The 23,058-nt window shown below is 38.0% G+C and overlaps 1 long non-coding RNA gene across 1 annotated transcript; it reads right to left on the reverse strand.

Moving 5' to 3' along the window:
• Positions 1-19,503: 19,503 nt before the first annotated feature.
• LOC102006159 lies at positions 19,504-21,612 on the reverse strand. Its single transcript, XR_264662.1, has 3 exons — positions 21,457-21,612; positions 20,366-20,579; positions 19,504-19,848 (listed from the first exon to the last, which is right to left on the reverse strand). It is a non-coding gene; the product is annotated as an uncharacterized LOC102006159 (long non-coding RNA).
• Between the last annotated feature and the right edge of the window lie 1,446 nt (positions 21,613-23,058).

The raw sequence follows: 23,058 nt of genomic DNA on the forward strand, positions 1-23,058 counted from the left end.
TCTTCTGCTTGACCTCTGATCAAGAGGCATTAGATTTTCATAAAGAGCCTACAACCTAGATCCCTCCCCTGTACAGCGCACAGTTGGGTTTATGCTTCTATGAGAATCTAATGCAGCTGCTGATCAGAGCTCAGGCAGTAACCAGAATTAAGGAAGTGGCTCTAAACGCAGATGAAACCTAGGCTGTTTGTCTGCCTGATGTGGACCTCCCGCTGCGTGGCATGGTTCAGACGTATTGGGAAATGCTGTTCTATGACATGTTCATTTAAAACAAATTGCTGTGTATTTTTCCCTCGGAGTAAAATTCCTTCTTCTATGATTTCTAATCATTGGTCCCAGATCTATTTTCTAGCCATAGAGGATAAATGTAATTATTTTTCATACGTAGATTAAATTTAATTAAGGTTAATTTTGTTTACTTTTCATATATGAACAAAATATTTAAATGATTTCCATGTGTCAAAAAAATAGTTCCTTACTTTTCTATCTATCACTGAGGAAGAACTTCTCGTCCTAATGTTAACTTACTTATTGTACTTTTTTCTTAGTTTGATGTTTAATACAAACCCAAGAGTGAACAAGCCTAGTTTTCTTGTAGATATGTTGTTGTCCTTTGTTTATCAGCTTGTTTCTTCTCTCTTTTAATTGGCCAAATTCATCTCTTGGTGTACTATAAAAGTCTATAGGTCCTTTAAATGCTATTTCTCTAAAAGAAAAAAATTCAAGGCAAACAAAAAACTGCCAAACCATCGCTTTTTATTGGTCTTCCTCTCTCTAAACTTCTGGGACCAACCTTTCATACAAAGGAAAATTTTCCAATTCCGGGCTTTTGGCAATTCTTTGCTAGCTTTCAGAAGCATGTTTTCCTCTTCCTTGTGTTATATGTATATGACCGAGTATAGTATATCTTAGTCACTTTCCTTGTCATTGGGACAAAATAGCCAACACTCTAACTTTAAGGAGGAAAGCCTTATTTTAACTCACGGTGTGTAAAGGTCTCAGTCCATAGTTAGCTGGCTTCAAAGTAGGGCAGCATGGCTGCTCATCTCAGGTCCTCTGCAGAAAGAAAGCAGAGAGAAAACCAGGAGCCAGAGCTGTAGACATGCACTTCCAGGTCATGCTGCTAGTGACGAGGGCCCACCTCCCAACATCCAGCCATCTGCACTGCTTCACAGTCTAATCCACCACCCCCATAAGGCATCTCTGAGTGGCTGGAGCTTCAGATGAAACTATAGAACAGTAATTTTCTATTTTAGGGTTAGGGTTACTGAAATTGGAAGATAACTTATATAGTCCTTTTGGTTTTGGTGTTCTACTTTCATTTGTTGCCATCTAACAATTTAATATTTTTGAGCGTAGTTTTCCAAATAGGTTTGCCTTTATAGGTGTAGTACTTCTGACTTATCTCCCTCTTGGGACTCAAAGGCACTTAATGCATTCCTATGTGTTGTACTCTCAGCAGAGGTGTGATGGGAGCGTAATCTCAGTGACGGGCTGCAACATTCCTGACCCTCTTCTAGACACTGTGAAGAATATGAAGGTAAAGCATGAATCTTCTCTTAAGGAATCTGGTGTTTGTAATAAACTGTTCTTGGTAAGACATTACCTTCTACCCAGAAAACCTGGTCAAATGATACTCCAAAGTGTTATACTAGTTTATTTCATTCATTTTTATCACACTTGTTTATCTATTATGAAGTAAAATCAAAGGTTAGCATGAAAGAAAATTTTACAAGTAACTTCCAAATGATCATATGTTAGTGCTCCTGGAGCATCGCACAGAATTCTTCATTATACACTTTCTTGACTTTGTCCTAAACCATCAGCACAGTTCTGAGAACCGACATCTAGCAAAGTGCACATAAGTCAGCAGCCAAGATATATTTATATCAGACTGTCAGCTAACAATAATTTCTGTGAACCATGTGGAGGGGCAATTTCTCAGACCATGTCTCCTTTCTGCCTGGCTTGTATAAGGTAACAGTCTACTAAAAGGAGGATAATGCATTATAAGTCCAGAGATATCGTTGTGAACACAAACTCCTCAATTATTTGATAAAGCAAATTTGTGTTTAGCAATTTCATCGGACTAACAACTTCTGTGTAACTTTTTGAAAAAAGAGAATGTTGAGACTGTTGTTTTTATTTATTTGTTACTGTTGCAGCTTGAATATTTAGCAGAAATTCAAATGTAGTAAGTCTCAAATTTCAAGATCTGTTTTCCCTAATCCAACAGTTTTGGGCTTTGTTATTGGAGAACAACAGTAGTTGCAATATGAAACTAGCAGGAAGACAATATCACTGAGTCATAATTATCTATGCATTTGATTTTTCTGAATATCATAATAAAGGAACACAATTAAAAAGTTTTGCTCAAGTAAATATCACATCCAAGTTTTGGAAAATAACTTGTAATTTCCCTCATAGAAAGTTCTTTTCGGCAGAAGGTTTTCTTCAGTTAAAACATGATCTGCTGTTTCTGTTCTACAGACTTTGAAGGAAACAGACCAGAAAGGAAGAGATTTTTTAAAAATGACTCGTCAGTGGACTGGACTAAGTTATGTTGAAATCCATGGGAATCAACTCTCAAAGACCAAATTTAAGAACACATTATAAAAGAAGGCTACAGATGCTTTCAAGGACTCTTCAAGCTAGGCAAATCTCCTGTCATATAATAATCTGATTTCCATTTAACAATTTCCATAACCCCAGATGCTTGGATCTGCTTTGCATCTTACAGAGAGTAATACATTAACATCTTGGCACATAATCACATTCATGTTCATCCCCAAAATACCTCCTGTGCCACTGTAGACTTCTCAAGGATAGAAGTTCTAGAAAGAATAAATACAGTAACCACATCTTTTATTAATTTCTTTAAAGGCAAAGTAAGACTCATGTGGGTAGTGTAATGTATGTGTTTACTTCTTCTAAAATTTTAATTTGTAATTTTATTTGTAAGATTGAAGTTGAGGTGACATTTCGTATCATAGTTATAGAAATTTGTTTACTTAAAATTTCAAGAATTATTTTTCCTAAAATCAACAATATAATTCTGTGCAGGAGGGATACTTTCTCTTGGATCTGGAATTTTAATCCTACCTTGATTCTCATTACAGCTATGACTTCTGGATGACTCACAGTGTAAATTTGTAAGAGATCAGGTAGTGATAAAACTCTGCTGTACAAAGATATCTTCCCTGGTTCTTTATTCACTTATTCAACAGATATTGATTGGACATTTACTATATAACAAATATTTCAATAGTGCCAGGGAAGAAAAATGAAATATGTAGCCTTTGAACTTTGAGTAGTGAAGAGACCTCATCTTCACAACAGACCAAGATGAAAACTGAAAACTATACCTGTGGGTAGAGCACAGATGGGAATGAGCAATTTCCCCAGGTTGTATATATGGAGAAGGAGGGATGTATCAACATATCAGAATTTCTCTTGGGAAATATCAGTGGTCCCGAAGAGAGGGCATATTGAAAGTGTGTCTAATCCTATCCTATGGCTGCTAAGTCTCTAAGGCACTAACAAATATCTCTTGGATTTTATAACCTTTTATAGCTCCAAAGTACTTCATGAATACTTTCTCACTTGATTCTCAAACACACTGGTGAGACACAAGTTGTTATCACACAAATGAATGTTGGGAAGCTCTCACACAAGAGGGAAGGTCTCGGAACGAGCCTGCATGTGGGATGTCCAGGCTTGGTCGTGTGAAGCCACTGTGACCTTGACAGAGACCACACCATGCTGATGTTGCCGGCTGTAGGAAAACGGTTAGAGATGGCAGTGCTTCTTCAATGGGAGGATTGGTAAGATAGTAACAGAAAATTATTCCCTTTCTTCTTCCCACTAAATAATATAGTTTGTATTTAGTTCTAGGAGTTTTAGTGGCAATGTTGACTCCTGGAGAGAGAGGGAGAGGGAGAGGGAGGGGGAGGGGGAGGAGGAAAGGGAGGGCGAGGGGAGGGAGGAGGGTAGAAGGAGACAGACTCAGGCAGAGATGAGGATGCAGAGAGATGAGATAGCTTTCCTAAAACTGTGATGCTTTTCTAACAAAGCATGTTGCGCTTCCCCGTTTCCCCATTCATTCCCTCTGTTTCATTCTGGTGAAAAACGGAATGGAGAATGAGACTGATTCTTTTCCACCTTCTTGGAGAGAGTATGCCCTTCCCAATCTTTCAGGGAGGAGGCAGTGCGGATGCCTGTCATTTGGTTTCCATCAAAGATACATCACTGGGAAGAGAATACGATATAATTTGGTAATCATATGTTCTGCTAAGTAAACAAAGGATAGTTTAGGACAGATTTTATTTCAAGTCATCACCTTTCATAATTATTTCACTCTGCATCATAATTTCCTAATTAGACAATATAATTACAGGTTGAAATTCGATAATCACATGAATTTAGGTTAATTATGAAAACCATTAATTACTATTGAATTATGGAAATGGTAACCTGTGCAAATAAAATGCTGTAGAAAAGTGACTCAGATTTAAAAAATTATGCTATGTAACAAAAATTCTAATATAACACACATTAATGTCTTATATGAAATACACATAACATGTTTCAGCATTTAAAATAAATTCAGTTAGTATTAATTTCATGTTGACTTTTAGATGCTGATAGAAACTTATTTAGATGAATGTACAATTTATAAATTATGTGTAAGCCCAGAACAGTAATAAATACTTTAGGAAGTAATAAGAACTTACAGCTTAATTCTGAATGATTCCTAATATGCAAAATTCATTGAAGATGAACTAAGATATTAGCAAAATTGTATTTTCATTGCATAAAAAAAATCAAGATAACTTTCTTATTTAAAAATGTCTTTATGTTGGTAAGTAAAAGATGGTTTTATGCACTAATGCATTTATAAATTTCATAGATACATTATTTGACTAGATTTTGTTTCTGACTAAAAATGTATGCTAATCCTTTAATCAGTGCCAAAGAATGGGATCTTTCCTACTTGGGTGACAGCATTTTATTATTTATATTCTAGGACTGTTCTTAAAAATATAAACTGTTAATTAATGATTATGATGTGGAGAGCAAGCACAAGCACTAATTCACATAAAATTAAATATTAATTTGAGTGAGAGTTTTTGCAGACAGATGGATAAAACTAAACCTATTTTACAATTTACCTTATTTAGGTCATTTAAATATTCAAATGATATTGCTATTTATTAAGTGCAATACATAGATAAATTAGAATTTTAATGTAAACATAAGTAATTTAAGTGCAAATGTCACTTATTCAGCAAACGTTGTGTGTAATATAAGGGTGATATTTTAAAAACTATGAGCCTTTGGAAATGAATTTGAGATGACTTTTCTTGAGAAAGCTAAACCTTTGGTACATGGTCTGATGCCCAGGTTCACATTCTCTAAAATGAAAATAAATAAATGAATAAGTAAACATAAATAAGAATATAAATACATAAATAAACAAATGGGTAAGTACAAAAGTAAATAAAACAAGGGACACTTGCAAAGTAATCTGATTATGATATTCTAAATTTTGACTATTTAAAAAAACATGTTTGATATAATAAGTTGGGTGAACATGCTATTGAATTATCATTCCATATACCAATATATGGTCCATGCTCACTTTATTGTTTGATTGATTAGCATGAATGCCTGCTCCTTAATCTTGTGTTTCTGTCCTTTATAAGATGTGTTTTATAATGGCAACCATTCAAATATGTTTAATTGGATAGGCTGCTGTATTTTTATGACATCATAAATATAGAATAAGTTGCAATATATCACTTTTTTGCTTATTTAGAATATGTAATTAGAAGCCATGTGCAATTACAAAGACAAAGACAGGTATCACACATATAATGCTAGGTAAACAAAAATAGGTATACTGCAGTTTATTCTACATTTATGATGCAGCCTAAAAAGGCTACCATTTTGTAAGAATACATACAACACTGACTTTATGGAATTAAACATATTAGAATGGTTATGTAAAACACAGAATGGAGAGGAACCCAAGATTAAAGGGCAGATATTTACGTGAAGCAATCAAACAATAAAATATTTTTGAGCAAATTATAATGGATCACAAAATAAGTAGTCATCTAGAGATGATTTAAACTTTACAAGAGGAGACACATAGGTTGTGTGCAAATACTACAACATTTTATTAAAGGGACTCAGGCATTATGGAGTTTTTTATTTGCTGAGGATCCTGCACAGTCTTCTATGGATATTGAAATGATAGATAGATGATAGATAGATAGATAGATAGATAGATAGATAGATAGGTAGATAGATGATAGATAGATAATAGATAGATGGGTAAGCACATATATATAATATTTATGAATAATACATTAAATTATCTATTATTTCATTTGTAAAAATGACTAAGAGTTCTGTTGAAAATTTATGTTTTTGTCTTTCTGTGTTGAATTTGGTTCTTTCAGTTAAAACAAGTACTCAGTAGGCTGCTTTCTTCTTTGCTTTGATATCCAGACAATTAAGCGGTGACTGTGAGGGTTTTCTTCATTTATTTTTTCTGGAATAATAATTTCATTCAGTATCAGACCTTGATACTACTTTGCTTTTCTGATTTCTTGTTTGTTTGTTTGTTTTCTGTGTATTGTGCTAGGGATCAAACCTGGGGACCCATATGTGCTAGGCATGTGCTCTACCACTGAGCTATATCCTCGGCCCTCTTAAGTTGTATTTTATTTGTCATACAGTGACTTTAATTTCTTTTTGAAAATGCTGTATGGGTGAACTGCGTAATTTGTAACTTTTTCTTACAATTAACAAGACTCTATTTTCAGCAGCATCTATTGGATATCTTCTAAAGTTAGAGGCAAGACCGTAATGTAGACCTCAGGAATGTGGACAGGGAAGAGACCAGACTCTGTCTCTTTCCCATCAGATCTGTTTCTTTGTCTTCACTGTGGCTGGCTTGCTCTGCTTCCTCAGCTCCAGGCTGGATATAACTGCTGTACCTCAACCTGACAGATTTCAGCTTAGAGTCAAACCACTTAAGTGAGCTGACCTCAGTGTTCTCCCTTCCCCCTTCCCTCCTTCCTCCCCTTCTTCCTCCTCTCTCTCCCCTCCCCTCTTCCCTTTTCAGACAGAGTGAGTGGGCCCAGCTTTGCTCAACGGTGCATTTCTGAGTCTTTCAACTGTGCTTAGCAGAAGGGGATCACCTACTCTTCTGGTCTTTCCATAGGCTCCCAATATGCAGCTTTGCATTTTCAAGTCCTCTAAAGAAAACGCCAAATACAAAAATGCAAAACCAAAGCAACACCTGTTATATAGCTGTTGGACAGTGATGACAAAAATGAAAAGCTTTGCTTATTTGCCATAGCCCAAAAGTAATTGAGTTGAAGACTTTAAAATATATCTATATAACTTATGTAAGTACACAAACACGAATATACACACACAGATATAGATAGGCATTCTCATATAAATACATGAGAAGTTTGGTGTTTGTTTTTAAACATTGGATAAAAAAGAATTTGATAAAGAAATATTTCTCCATCACCTATTATATCCTGGACTGTGATCTAAGCGTGTGAATGAGACAGGTTTAAGACGGCAGTGAATGAAACAGACAGGGTTGTTTATGACTGTTCAGGAGCATCTTCTTGTCTCAGTATACTTAGATTCTAGGAAGAAGGACAGTTTCAGACATGTGCTTCTGGGCCTTGTTAGAGTTTTCCTCATTACATGCGCTCTTGCACATTTCTGGTTGCACTGATACCATTTAGGAAGGCAGGTCTTGCAAGAATATTGATGAACTCACAGTACAGTTTACTTTCAAAATCCCTAAATCTTACAGAATGTGTTAAGATTATTCCTCAACTTGCACTATTGCAAAGATATATAATGATATACATTAATTAATAAGATGAAACATATTGAAACAGGTTATGTGCTCATTACTGAAAAGCAATTGGGGAACCCTTAGGCCTGCTGGGTCCCTGGGGCAGCTCGATGTTCTCGCATCTTTCAAAGGCTGCAGCTCCTTGGGAGTCAAGGTCTTGGCCCCTCCGGCTGCCAGAGCCATAGCACAATCTGGACGCAGTCTGCTTAGGGAAGAAGAACCTGGGATTTCTGCACAGGCAGCACCACCAGTGAAGTCTTCTTGTGGTTTGCGTCTAGACGTCCTCCCAGAGACTCGTGCAGTCTCAGGGGAGCAGGCTCTTCAGAGGTGGATGAATTGATTCACGGTCCAGCGCTGGGATTAAGAGTGCGAATGCTACACCGCCCTAGGTCAGGTAGCCTGCGTAAATATAATGGAGAGAAAGCGGCTTGTCCCCTCTCTTCTTCTTGTTGCTTTTGCTGTCTTCCACTGCCATGAACTGCAGCTGCTCTGTCACTCCGCCTTGCCTTGGAGCCAGCCGATTGTGAACTGCAACCTCTACAAATTTTGAGCTAAATAAATTTTTTCCCCTTTAACTTTGGGTGTTGGGTATTTTGTCTCTGCAGCGAGAAAAGTAACTAAAACAAGTTCCTTGAAAGCGATGGGCACTTAATTAAACGAATTCACAAAGGTCGCCAGGGAGACGTGGGGTGACACTGATGTCTTCAGTGTAAGTGCTGGCTTAAGCTAAATAAAAACACCCTTAATTTCTTTTTTTTTTTTTTTTTGTCTGGTACCGGGAATCAAACTCACCACTTCATGCTTGCCAGGCAGGCGCTGTGCCTCTGAGCTAAATCCCCAGCCCCAACACTTACCTTCTTAAGTGATGCCTTAATGTTTTGTTCTAGGAGACAATATAGCTATTGTATTAATAAAGGAAATAAGTATAGATATGAACACATAATTGATTTCCCATCTTAAAACAAAAATGCTAGAATGTTGACTCTTCACCTGATTTTAACAATTGAACATTAAAATCTTAACTAATATTAAATATCTAGTAATAAATTATTAGTAAATATCTAATAATAATGAAGAACACTGGCAAAGGGAATGTAGTCTCAAACAAGTGTCTCCCTTCAACATGAGACAGTGACGTACAATTTATTTTATTACTTTATTTTTTAACTGATACATAAAAACATGAATAATGTACATATTAATGAAGTACCAAACTGTTTGGATAGATGTGTGTGCCGTGCAATGTTTAAGTGAGGTTCCTGTCATTTCATTATGGAGAAAACTTTCAAAAGACTTTCCTCTGGCTTTTTCAAGTGTACGGTACAATATTGCTCTCTGTGGTTGCTGTACTGTGCAGTGGCACGTTAAAATCTCTTGCTCCCATCTAACTCGACATTGTGCCCACTGGTCACCCTGTCCCTGCTCCTCCCCACCCCAAACCTCCCGGCCTCCGTTAACCTCTTTCTGTTCTCAGCTTCGGAAAGATCAACATTTTAAAATTCCACATCTGAGTCAGATCATCTGGTACTTGTCTCTCTATCTCTGAAATACTTTAAATAATGATCTCCAGTTCTATCCATGTTATCTCAAATGAAAAGATTATCTTTTTTTTTTTTTTTACTGTGGCCAAATAGTTTTCCATTGCATGTACATACTTTTTCTCTACCCATTCACCCACTGATGGAGACTAATTATTTTCTTTCCTTGGCTATTGTCAATAGTCCTGCAAACTAGACTCACTAGATTCATTATTTACTTTCCATGTGATATGTGGTGTAGATTAGCTGCACGCATTTCCCACTCAAGTGCATTCATAGCACTAATGCAGGCAGTCAGTTCATTTAGGGTCTTGAAGTCACGCTCCTCGGACTGTGAGATGTTAAGGTCTTGATATCTGGGCAGGCTTTGAATCTATTCTCTCATAGCACACCTGTTACCAGAAAACTCCTTCACTTTCTTGCTTTTTTGGCTGTTATTATCTTATCCTCTATTTCTGGTCAAGGTGAGGTTTTGGAAGTTAATTGGACACTTTTGAAAAGAATGAAAATACACAAGAGAACTGCTCAGATCTGATTGGCTATAACCTGCCTTTCTTTCTGACAGTAAGTCTCCACTGTCAGGTAGAACTGGGCATTTTATTTTATGTCAGTGGTATTTAAGCAAGATCATTGGCTTTGCATGTTGTAGTGAACAGAACACTGCGCAGTGAGAGCTTTCCTTTCAGGCTGGGGCGTGATGCCTCGGCTGATGGGCACACTGACAAAAGTTAATGGACTAAGAACTTCCAGGCAAGGAGCGTTTGAATGTAGAGGACCCCCAAACACAGCTTTGTGACTGTAACACAATGCCGCCAGCATTAATGAGTAGACTAAGTATAAGACGGTCAGAATATTGTCCTGAAGGAAGCAGTGAAGAGAACAGAAGATCAGAACTCAAAGGTTTTTCTAAACCCAAACAGCATTTGCTATCAAAGTTCATTTAATTCAAGCAGGATAAAAGTCTACCTGGTATTGAGATTTATTGTAAAATTGTGAGAGTGTTGTCTTTTATTACTCGTCATTTAACTAAGGATCTTAATTATTCTTTTTTTAAATTTTAGAAAACTCAGGATTTGATACATACTTTCTTTATAGTATCTCTTCATTTATTTTCCTGTCAGTGAAGCAGTATTATTCCAGGAAGCTGGGAGAAAAGTTGTGATAAACTTGGTGAAAGAGTTGCAAAGAAACCTGAAACAGCAGAGCTCTTATCATCTCCAGCACAATGGCAGTCTATGTGATTCTTGCGGTCACAAATCCATTGTTGTCTATTCATCCCCAGCCTTGAACTCTCTCCAGGAAAGGAAGCCACTCTGGAAAGACAGTTCATTGAGTTTGCACTGGAGACAGAACCTCCAGGCTTAGTAATAATGTACAGTGCCATTCAAATCTTCCTGTGTGCACTGTTTGCCATTGTATTCTCCACACTTAAGACTGAGGGAGGAATATGAAATGTTTTGATGTGATCTCTGTTCCTTCAGAAGATGAGCTGCCTTGAAGGCTGTGTACTTGCAGGAGAGTGAGGGAAGATTTAGGCTAAAAAGAATCTGTGATTGTATACAAAGAAACAAGGAATTACGATGAAGGTAAGCTTGTAAGTATTATGTGAGTGCCCATAAGCTATAGTGAAAAACATCCAGCCTTTTCAAAAAAGCCTTCAGTCCCTTGGGGTGGCTGTTCTTAGACTTCTCCATCTCTGTGCCTCTGCAATCCACCCCTTTCTCCCCTATACAAAATACTTGGGGGCTGCCTGTTTCTATTTCTGTTTCTTTTTTGAGTCCACACTCATAACTAGGACACTTAAAAATACATTTTAAAGACAAAACTTTGAAAAGGGAGGCTGAGCAGAGAGGAGTGCAACTCTGAACCCAGCCTGGGAAATTTAGTAAATCCTATCTCAGAATAAAAATAGGGAGGAGGTACTGTGGATGCAGCTTAGTGTGAAGGCCCCGGGCTCAATCCTCAGTCCAGAGAGAAAAAGAATTTTTTCCAGTTTCTTTATAAAAATATATCCTCACTTTCTTCCCTTCTTTCCCTAGTCCGCTTCCGTTTTTCCTTTAGAAATGAAGGAGAAGACCCACGAGTCTTATAAAGTTCCAGATTCAGAACAACCTTTAGCAACTCTTGGTTTAGGATCAGAAATGAAACACATAATTTAAGGGCTGCAAAATTAAAAAACAACAACAACAAAAACGCTCAATAGCCTTTTTTTCTAAATTTGGGAACAGGCCAAGGATTTGAACTGGAAGAGCTCAAGTGAAAAGATAAGGTTTTGGGAAAGGATAGCTAGTCGGGGATAGCAAGTAGCCAGTCTGACCCTGACAGGCAAGTTGGGGGAAAACTAAAGCTAGAGATGGACCTATTTGTCTATTTAAATGTATGGAAGAAGCTATTTATCTCTCAATGATATGGCACACAACAATAAGACATTTGAGAAAATGATAAGTTATTACTGTTTTCTGAGCCAAACACCATGGCTGCCAAGTGTGCGCCACCCATGCCCACCACCTGTCTCACAGCTGCCAGTGCCCTCATCAGGCTCTCGGGCTCCTCTGCCTTTCCTGACCATCTTCAGACCCCTCATTCTTTGCCAGTGATAAAGCAATGTGCACCAAAGGTCACAGGTTGAACCCTGTTTAAATAAATTCCGAAATTTTGATGTCTTAAGGAATGTGAGTATCGTAACTGCCAGGCTCGGGCAGCAGAGGTCCCAGTTTCTTCTGTCCTGCACTGCAGCAGGGTCATGCACTACACAGTGCGGTTCCATTAACCATGACGCATACGTGTGATGGTGTTCCCATAAGATCATGAAGAGCTGAGGAATTCCTATCACCTGGTATTTTTGCCACACCTTTTGTGTGTTACGTATGTTTATCAGCACAAATACCATTGTGATACAATTCCCTACAGCGTTCAGATAGATTTTGCAGCCCAGAAGCAACAAGTCATATCATATTACCTATCCAGATAGTAGGTGTGCAGTAGGCTCTACCATGTAGGATCTGGTTAAGCACACCTTATACGACATTCAAAAAATGATGCCATTTCCAATCCCTATGAATGACATTCCCTATCCATGAAGGTCTCAAACCATTACCATCGCTAAGCGATGCTTGACAGTAATTCAAATGACGGTCTTAATTCCAGTCCTGACTCTGAGTTCTCGTACATGCTTCATTATTGTCTGCATTTACTCCCACCACACTGGAAACATTTTTGAGGGAAATGACTGATCAAAATGCCCTGGCCTTTGCATATTTCCTTAGAGGTAAAATACATAGAAAGGAGGAGGGCAGCAGGCTGTGGGGGGAAATCCTGCAAGAGCAGTCCATTGAGCTGTCTGCCTAGATAAGTAGGTGGAAGTTATTATCCCCTTTGAGCTCTTGTCAGATTCCTAACCTAGATATAATTATCCCACTTTTATAGATAAGGCAAATGACTTAGAGAAATTAAAATTGTTCTCAAGGTCACAGGCAATGGAACCAAAGAAAGGAGAGAGATGAAGAGGGGTGAGGTGGAGTGGTTTACCAAGCTATGCTGTGCAAAGACCTTCCGCAATTTTCAAAGGTGACAGAATCACCAAAAGCCTGTATGGAAAGTCACCAGGACAAGGAAATGAAGCCAAGGGCCCCAGTAGTCACAGCAGAGTTGGAAGAGGCTTCCAAGTTTCCAGTACGTAGGCAGGGTGCAGGGGTGAAGCACAAGACCCCCTCCAGCAGCCCCCACAAATAGTTCCCTCCCTTCCTCCCTCCCTCTCTCCCTCTTTCAAAATAACAGTGTGCATGTCAGTTTTGAGGCATATGGGAACAGAGATTTTTGTTCACCTAAGGACAATGTGTGAGGAATGGTAACAGCGGTTCATAAGTTGCAGGGCTTCTGGTTCAAACATTACTAAGTATTTCATGAGAGCGGTAGCAGAGCCCAAGGCCAAGCACAATCTTTTGAGCACAGCTTCTTGTGGACGGCAACACAGCAGCCCCTGGGTGCAGGTGACTTTGTTAGATAGCAGCTGCTCAAGAGCAAAAATGGCTCCCTGGTTTTATTCTGACCTAAGTAAAAATCTATAGCCCTGTTATTTATCTACATTTGTGTTACTCCTCTTCTCTACTACACAAGCCCCAGCCTTTGACCTGAATCCATGCTACCTCACCTTCTTCCCGTGATCCCCAGTTCTACCTCCTCCTGATGGCTTATCTCAAATTCCATTTTCTGTGAAGATTTCCCTGGTAAAAATCAGGCAATTGGATAATTTTCTTCCCTTGTCATACTATTTGTCAATATTTTTAGCCCCTAATACTACTTAACTAGCAGTTCACTTCTTTAGTCTATTTCCTGTGTAATTATTTAACATGTGAGACTTCAATATTCCCCACATGGTTATATATTTCTTGGAGCTTGGCTTCTACAAAATATTAGCATTCTGGCGATTCAGCTAAGGAGGAAAGAAGACGGGGAGCTGGGCTTCCTCCTCTTTCTCAACAGGATTCTAGGTAATCGGGAAATACCAATGTGTTCAAGTCTTTACAGCCGTGTTCTGACCTGAGTGTTGCTAAAATAATTTCTGGGTGTTCTCGTACAAGAGGGAGGTTGATTTCCCTAGAGCACCTTCCCTCAGTACGGCTCAATGTGAAAACACAGAAGAGGTCTATGGAGGGTAATTGTTTTCTGACATATTTATAATTCCACTTAATCAAAATGCCACTATTGAGACCTGATGAAAAGCTGTGGACCAGGCTAGCAAAGAGAAATATGAGCCTTTGCTTTTACTTTCTCCCTCTTTTAGAGGACAAGAAAGCTGTTGTGAGAGCCAAAGGTGACTGGGGACATGGGTAAACTGCTGTTCCCCTTTCCTCATGTGTGGGGTGATGATAGAGCCATGATAATATCATGTGTGGGGTGTGTGTGCATTTTGTGGAATGTATTAGACAGGAATACTGCGCTGCACATTTATCTGTGTTCTTTCCCAGACACCACACAACGCGGGTGTTATAATAGTTGTTCAGCTGCAGAGCTGCCTATAATTATGCACAGTTGAAATCTCCGCCAGCCACTCTTCTCACTGCAGCCTACAGGAGGAAAACATGGAATACATTTGGTTCTCCCTGTGCATTTTGACAACATTTTAAAAGGCATCAGGATAATGTTTTCATGCATTATGTAGCTAGAAGAATGAAAAACCCCATCACAAGATATGAAATTACGAGGCTTTCTTAAAGTGACATAAATCAAGCCCATTTGACATTACCACTTCAAGCACTTATGTTGTAGGCACCAGGCAGAGTATGCAAATATGTGTTGCTTCCTTGTGGCAGAGAGGGGGAAGCTCAAATGGAATGATTCAGAATGCAGCTCCATCTGATACTCAAAGATGTTAAAACACACTTCTCTTCAGAGACCCAAGACAATGTTTTGGGCTATTTTAACTGCCAATGACCATAATAGCTTCATGGCATTTTATTGATCTGAGGATTTAATATCTTTGTGTAATGGAGTATAGACCATGAGAGATGTTTATAACCCCGGCACCTCTCCCACCAGCTAGGAATGCGCACTTGGCTGTGTGTAATACTACCATAATTCCCCTGTGGCTCTCTACACATCCTATCTGGGAAGTGATGCTACTATGATTTGTAACACTGTCAGTGACTGGGGTGGAATTATCTTTATGCAGTTGTACATTGATTGTTTCTAATCTGCTTTGTTAAAATTTTAGTGTTAAAGAGCATCACTTTCTTGCTTTATTGTTATTTGTTTGTTTCAAAAAGTGAAAGTATCGATTTGATTCTTGAAAACATTTTTTACTGGTAGCTTTACTGTTTCGTAAGTCCAGTTCATAAAACTGTTTTAGAAGTTTGTGTTTTCTTAATAGAATATAAAGTACAAAAGCCAAATGGTTTTGATAAAAATATTGAGATGTATATTCTCTGATTTTGTTTTCAAGATTATCTTGGTCTGAATATTCTCTATATTTTTGTTCTTTGATCATAAATGCATGACTGAACATTAGTCTAAGGCTGTGTTTGGGTTGTGACATTGCTATATCAAGAAATAAGAAGATCTTTATCTTTAAATAAATTTTAATAATAAAAAGTGGAGAAGTAAAGTATCAGAATGCCCCTTCTGTTAGTCAATGTTCTATTAACATTAAATACACAGATTACTTCTGTTGTCTTTCATGTCCAGAAAGTCATTAACTCAATCTTCTCTCAGCACTTTGTTTAACAATAAACAAAAACTAAATTCAGTTCTGCTTGTGGACATTTATATGGGTGCTTGCATATGTGTGTGAATGTTTGTGTGTCTGCATGTTTTTAAGTGCATGATTGTGTATGTTTGTGTGCTTATGGGGCTTGTATGTATTTGCATATGTGCTATGTGGATATGTGTTTCTATACAAACAGGAGCAGCTTGTGAATTTTGTTAATTTTCAAGTAAACATAAATTCACCAAGCACACACACATATATATATCCCTGACATTTTCTTAGACACATGGGATGTGAAACAGTACAAAACTACCATGGAAGTTAAAGTTGTCAGAGCTGAGCAAGAAGATATAGTTTGCACACAAAGAACAATGGAGAAATAGAGCGCTTTATTTTATGAACAAAGTGCTCAAGAGATGAGAAGAATTTTTATGTTCAGAGAAATTATAGACAATAGAGAAAAATAGTTTTGTTTATGTTACCTTGGAGTTTACATAGAATTTTACATTTTGGAAAATGAGCGGGGAGGAATATTAGATATGGAAACTTAGGAGAGTGAACAGAAAACAGGAGCTGTGACATTGCATGCTGAGCTGGGAGAATGGTAATTTAAATGACTTGAGCAGAGAAAACACAAAAGAGAGGCAAGTAAGGTCACCTGACTGCCTTCCAATGGACAGGGGAACGTAGCAGAGATAAAGGTGGGCGATGGCATCCAGTTGCCTAGCTGAGGTTTTGTCTGAGTGACTTAACCTCTCTGGATACTGGTTCCTTCTTATGAGAGTAACTAGAGAAAAGGTTCATTGAAATACAAGGATACACTTAATACAATGGGTGACGTTGTCCTTTAGGTGATGACATATATATCAGGCTACTTGCTATTGTGTGCTTGGACTGGAGATTCCTAGTGTTTACTGCTGGAAGTTTCAGAGCTGCTACGTGACAGGAGTTGTGTTAACAGCACAGCACGCCGTTCAGGCTTCACAATAGTCCTTTGACATCGTTCCTATTATTAGCCCCTCTCAGAGATGAGGAAACATCTTTGGGAGGTCACAGAGAGGAGCAGGGCCACACCCAGCGCTGCCTGGCTCTGCAAGCTGGCCGCCACCCCATCTCTCAGGAAAAGGATGCTGGGAAGAAGGAAACTTAGTGGGAGTTTGCACTCGAATAATGAAGATTTGGAATAATATGGCAAAAAGGTTTGAAAACAGTGGTTTCTTTTATCGGCAATAGAAAAACACGACATCTTTTTCTTGGAAAAGAGGCATCATTCATTCGTCACTTCATTAATTTAAGAGCTACATATTTAACTCAGTAGAAAGTGCTCACCATGTTGCTCTTGGAGTACAAATCTCTCAGATCTGCTCCACACTGACATTCTTGACTCCTGACTTTCGGTGCTTCTTGTTTGTTTGCTTTTCAGACAGGGTCTGACTGTGTAGCTCAGGCTGGCCTTGAACCCCTGAGCCTCTTTCCCCAGCCTCCTGAGTGCTGCGATTACAGGTGTGGGATTCCATATCAGGTTCTGACTTTAATTTTATTATTCTTTGCAGCCCAAGCTACTATGTGTGTACGAGACACTGTGCTAGCCACTAAGGAGAGAATACTGAGCAAAAGCAGATGCACCTCTGCCTTTGTGCATCTGGTAGTTTAATGTACCGTGCATTTGCCTGGGTGTGATTAATAAGTATACAGCGATAACTTTGTCACTGTGATAAGTGCTAAGAAAGTGAGATCCAATCTGATATGAGATCAGATAATAAGAGACCTCACCCCAAACAAAGAGGTAGGAAATATTTTTATGGCAGGAAATGTTCCTTTAAAAGAGAGCTGAGAGACAAGCAGTGTTGCCTAGGCAAAGATGAGGAAGGGAGAGGAATAGCACCCACACCGTCCCTGGGAAGAGAGGCAGAGCAGCCAAGTTTGAGGGGGGTGAAACTAGGTACCTGGGCTAACTAGAGGACACAGGTGTGAAGATCATTTGCTGTGGTTTAGAACTGGAAAGAACCCCACATGCTCATGTGCTTAGAGGGGGGCTTTGGAGGGGGCAGATTCACAGCGTCACTGTCCTTGTTAGTGGATTCACCCTTGGGTGAGTTGAGTGGTTTTGAGTATCAGGAGGTGGGTTTGGTTGGAAGAGGCCGGTCACCAGGGTGTGACCCGGGCGGCTGCATCTCTCTCAAGGCTCCCTCCTTCTGTCTCTGCAGCTGCCCTTCTGCCATGCTGCTTCTGTTTTGATCCTGCTCACAGCACACTGTAAATGTGAACCCAGATAAACCTCTCCTTACAACGCAGGCATTTTGTCCCACTGATGAAGAAAGTGATAAATACAACTGTCCAACCAAAATATAATGGCAGACACATGTGTGATGCAAAATGTTACAGTGACCACGCTGAAAAAAAAGAATTAATTTTATTATTTTATTTGACCCAGTTACTCAAGTATTATTATTAGAACATATACTCAGTTAAAAGTGTATTGATAGTTTACTTTGCTTGTCTTATACTCTTTGAAATTTGATATGCAGTTTGAACCTACAGCCCAGCTCCTGTAGGACACTAACTTTTCAAAGAGAATGGCTGACTACATTTAAATTTTATGAAGTTTATAGGTGAAAACTGCAAATTCAAATATGCAAGCTGTTCCAAACAAAACTTGAAAGTTTTTCCATATCTGCATTAAGCACCACCTTTTAATTTTAAATTTAAGTTACATAAAATAGAACAAAACTTAAAATTCAATTCCTCAGTCACAGAGTTCATGTCCCAAGTGAGTCCCAAGTTAGGCTGGTGGATACCCTGCTGGACAGGGCAGAATGAAAGGCTCAGACCATGGGCAAATCGTGCAGACCTCGTGAAGGATCTACTTCGTTCCGATTCTGTCTCTATTCCAGAAGAACACCACTGAGCAGAACAAATCAAGAGATGTCACACAGACTTGAGCTTTCCACAGATTACTGTTACCAGTGTGGAGAATCTTTGATCAAGCAGAAAGCTGTTGCTGATTCTTCAACCCAAGTCCTGCTAATTTGGGCAGAGTGCTGTTGTTGGAGATAGACAGAAGTGCATGGTTTAAGGAACAAAATCCAGAGCATTTTTGATTAAATTGAAACACAAGAAGACATGGAAAGAAGGCCAGTGTTGCAGTCTATTTCTGCATTACAGGTGGATCAAAAATTGAGATAAAGCTCTGTGGGAACAGCTCTACATGGCGAAGAGTGAGTGGACAGAAGCAGCTTGGATTGATGCAGGGAGAGACATTTGGAGACATCTTTGTTCTTGTCCAGGGATAACTCAGAAGCTTAGGCTTCATTAAGCTGCCCACAAAAATGACTATATATGACATTTACAGAGAGTTGAGGCTTCTTTCTTTAAATTATATATTGCTTGTGCACAATAAAATTATGTGTTATCGGGTCTATTTTTTTATATTTTACTTTGAGACAGGGTCTTGCTAAGTCTCTAAACTGTGCCAGCTGGGCTTGAATTTGCCATCCTCCTGGCTCAGCCCCTCAGAGTCCTGGAACTACATCTGTGTGCCATTGTGTCTGGCATGAAAACTTCTTTGAGTAATAAAAACTTCTCACATCTTTAAAAGAAGAGTCAAAGTTTAGTTACTTAAAATATACACATCACTTTGATATAAAATACCATGTATTTTATAAATATTGTATTTACAAATATTAGGATAAGAACATTTATAACATAATGAATATGCTGACTTTTAATGTTCATTTTGAGAAGGGGTATCACAAGATGAAGAGACAGAAAGTTACACGCTAAAGTACCTAAATCAGGCACCACCTCTATGTCTGTTTCCTTTCCATTTAAAAAAATTCACTGCTGTTTTTTGTTTTGCTTTTGGCTTTATTTTCTTTTACAGTTTGACTTCAACGCTTTGTTCTTTTTCTGTTTGTTTTTTCCTCTTGAACATACCTCTGTTTCTTTTAGGGTTGGAATATCATTGAATCTCATGAAACTTATCCATATCTGATGAGTTTTTCACTGGAGATGCTAGCTATTGAACAATACACGCTGTAGAAAGATGATTGCCTACTTGCATTAGTGATCAAAGCAAGAAAAGGTCAAGTGAGATCTTGTACTGATTTGCTTGTAAATAAATTGATGTTCTTCAATGTTGTTTGGTTTGAGTTATTCTGTGAGCACCCTTTGCAATGTTCCTGAAATTTGAGCAATGCATTAATTTCTGTCTGAAAGAAAGAAAGAAAATTAATTTCTGTCTAAAAGAATAGACCACTTGCTTTCAGTTATTTTAAATATGATAACTGGAATGATTTTTTGGTCAAACAAATTCACAATAGGTCAGTTATCATTAATATATAAAGTAGTATTAAATTTAAATCCAGCACACTGTGTCTTCCCTCTACAAACAATACTTTAGTGTTGTTTTAATGAGGGGTTACTTAGAAGTCTATCAAACTGTTTTCATTTGAAGATTAAATTCCCATATAATTTTATTGAAATTTGTATTAAATTGATGTGTAATCCAATTACTTATGGAATCAAGAACTGGAAAATAGTATGAAGTTGGTTTTAACTCGAGATAATGAGAAGAAAATTATATTTTGAATAAATTACACCACTGGATTCCACAGATATTATTAAATATTGGAAATATGAAGTGGATCACAGTATACAGTGATATATTTCAATTAAATTATTATAGTACAAGACAGATTGCCATTAGTCCCCCTCAAAACACTCCACCTTGCTTTCAACGAAGTCCATCATTCCCGCCACTTTCTGAAGCAGTTCTGGAAGTCTTCCTTCAAGAATATCTTCATAGGTGAGATAAAAAATATGCAAATGCTGTTGCTGAATACCCAAGAGAAAGGCAGGCTGGTCCGACTCTATTGCAGGTGAGTGCTCACTCACTTATTCACCAGCTTCACCACCGTGCAACTTCTGGCTGTTCCCCCAGCTGAAAATGGCCATGAAAGGTAAATGTTTTGAATCTATCCAGAACGCAAAGGCAGCCACAGTAACAAAGGTAAAGACACTCCTGAGAGCAGGCTTCCAGACTGCTACAAGATGTGGCAAGAGCAAGGTGATAAATGTGAAGGGAAAGGAATTATTTTGAGTTGGATTAAGTGCAATGTGTCTTTTCCTTTAATACATTTTTAAAAATTTAAAAATTCATCCCATTTTTAAAGCTTACACCTCATAAACCCTCTCATGTTTTGGATGAGGACTATTTAAACCCCATGAGGCTATTCTTTGTTATTTGACCCTTTTCTTAGTTAGAACATTTTATTTTAGGGTTATGCCACTCTTCTGTCATCTGCAAGGATAAAGGTAGTGTCTCGTACTCCTGGGCATTGTCATTCTTGCCATGTAGAATCAAAAGTCCTAGTTAATTTAAAACATTTAAAAATTAAATTTTTATATGGTGGAAATATTTTAAATGTTAGTTACTCATGTAGAAGACTCATTTTATATTTATATCCAGTAAAATGATTCAGTATAAGAACAATAATTTAGATCAAACTGCTACTGGCTCCCAGGTATACAGCAGAATTTAAACTTTCCTATGATCAATTGGCACAAATACTGTTGTAAATATGCAAGTGTGCGTACCACAATCTTGTGGTAAAACAAGTTTAGAAGGTGATATTCTAAATAAGTTAGAATAAGTACCGTAACTTTTAATTTAGAAGATTTAGATTTACGGAAAAATTTCAGAGCTAACAGTCTGTTCATGTATACTCCATACTCACTCGTTTTTGGCAACTTACATTAGTGAGGTGATATTGTCACAATCAATGAACCACACTTTATTTAGATTTTCTCCATTTTACCTAATGTTTTCTGCTCCAGGATTCCGTCCAGGATCTCTCAATACATTTCATTGTCTTGCCTCATGCTCATTTTGGTCCTAGCAGTTTCCCCACCTTTCTGTTTTTGATGATTGTGACAATTTGAAGAAGTACTGATCATGTGTTGTGGAGCGAGTCCCTCTGCTGGGATTGGTCTGAGGCTTTGCTCTTGACTGAACTGTACTTATGCGTTTTAGGTAGTTAGATCATAAAGGTAAAGTGTTCTTCCCATCACAAAGAGGAGCCACAACGTCAAGTTGACAGCACTGTTGAGGTTAACATTGAGGTCATGCTTGTCAGATTTCTCCAGTGTAAAGTTACCCGAGTCTCAGTTTCTCTGTGATTCACTGGAAGGGAGTTGTGTGCAGCCCACAGTCAAGGGCTGAGCACTGTGGCCACTTCCCTGAACACAAATCATTTGGAGTCCTTGTGCACGAGAGACTTTTGGCTTCTTCCCCACTTACCTTTTCTTTATTCAGTCGTGTATTTTCTGAGTATGGATGCACAGATATTTGTGTTCATCCAACAGTGTCTTAATGGTCTTGCTGTTTGCAGTTTCCTAGGTTGTCCATTAGAATCTCTCAGCTGGCTCCTGTGTCCTTCACAGGCCTCATCATTATTATTTTTACTCTTCATTTTCTTATTTTTGACACAAAAGGTCCTTCAAGCTAGTTTTGATATCTCCTTTCTCAAATTTAGAATAGCCACTTCTCCCAAGAGCTTGGAGTGCCTTTTTTGTAGAACAGTATTAAAACCATGACCTGCATCTGCATGTGTTCATTGCCACTGGGATAAGTTGTTTCTATGTCTTTTTAGGGACAGTGGAAAAAGAAAGACAATATTCTATGGAAATGGAATCCAACTGCAAGCAAGAGTAGCTATAATTACATGTGGCAAAGTAGACTTCAAGACAAAGTTAGACAGATAAGGAAGATAACTCTGGATTGGTAAAGGAAACACTCTTCCTAGAAGATACAGTGACTGTAAACATGTAAACTAAAATTGCTGTACTTAATTTCATAAAACTCAGTGGAAAGGAAAGTTTAGGTTCCAATTAAATAATAGTGGCAACTTTAATACTTCAGTCATACATATAAATAGATCATCAAGACAAATAAATCAACCAAAACCTTTAGAATTAAACTACACCATAGACCAAATGGACTTACAGATATCTCCAGAACATTCCATCCAACAACCACAGAATAAACATTCCTCTCAGCTGGTCATTGAACAGTCTCCAAAATAGATCATATTTTAGGTCATAGAGCAAACTTCAACAAATTAAAAAACTTTTTGCCTGTCTGCCATCATAATGTAATGAAATTAGATGCCCACAACAAGAAAACCAAAGAAACTACCCAAATATACATGAGAGAAATAATAAAGTTAAGAGAATAAATTAATGAAATAGAGAAGAAAAGAACAATAATAGCCTCAATAAAACAAGGAACTGATTCATTGAAAAGATTAACAAGCCTAGCAAATCCTTAGGAAACTGATCAAAAGAGAAAAAAGGCCCAAATCAGTACAATCAGTGATGGAAAAGTGGATGTGAAAACAGATACCACTGATAACAAGAGG

This window comes from Chinchilla lanigera, unplaced genomic scaffold (genome assembly GCF_000276665.1).
Source record: "Chinchilla lanigera isolate Chin_1 unplaced genomic scaffold, ChiLan1.0 scaffold00125, whole genome shotgun sequence".
NCBI lineage: Eukaryota > Metazoa > Chordata > Mammalia > Rodentia > Chinchillidae > Chinchilla > Chinchilla lanigera.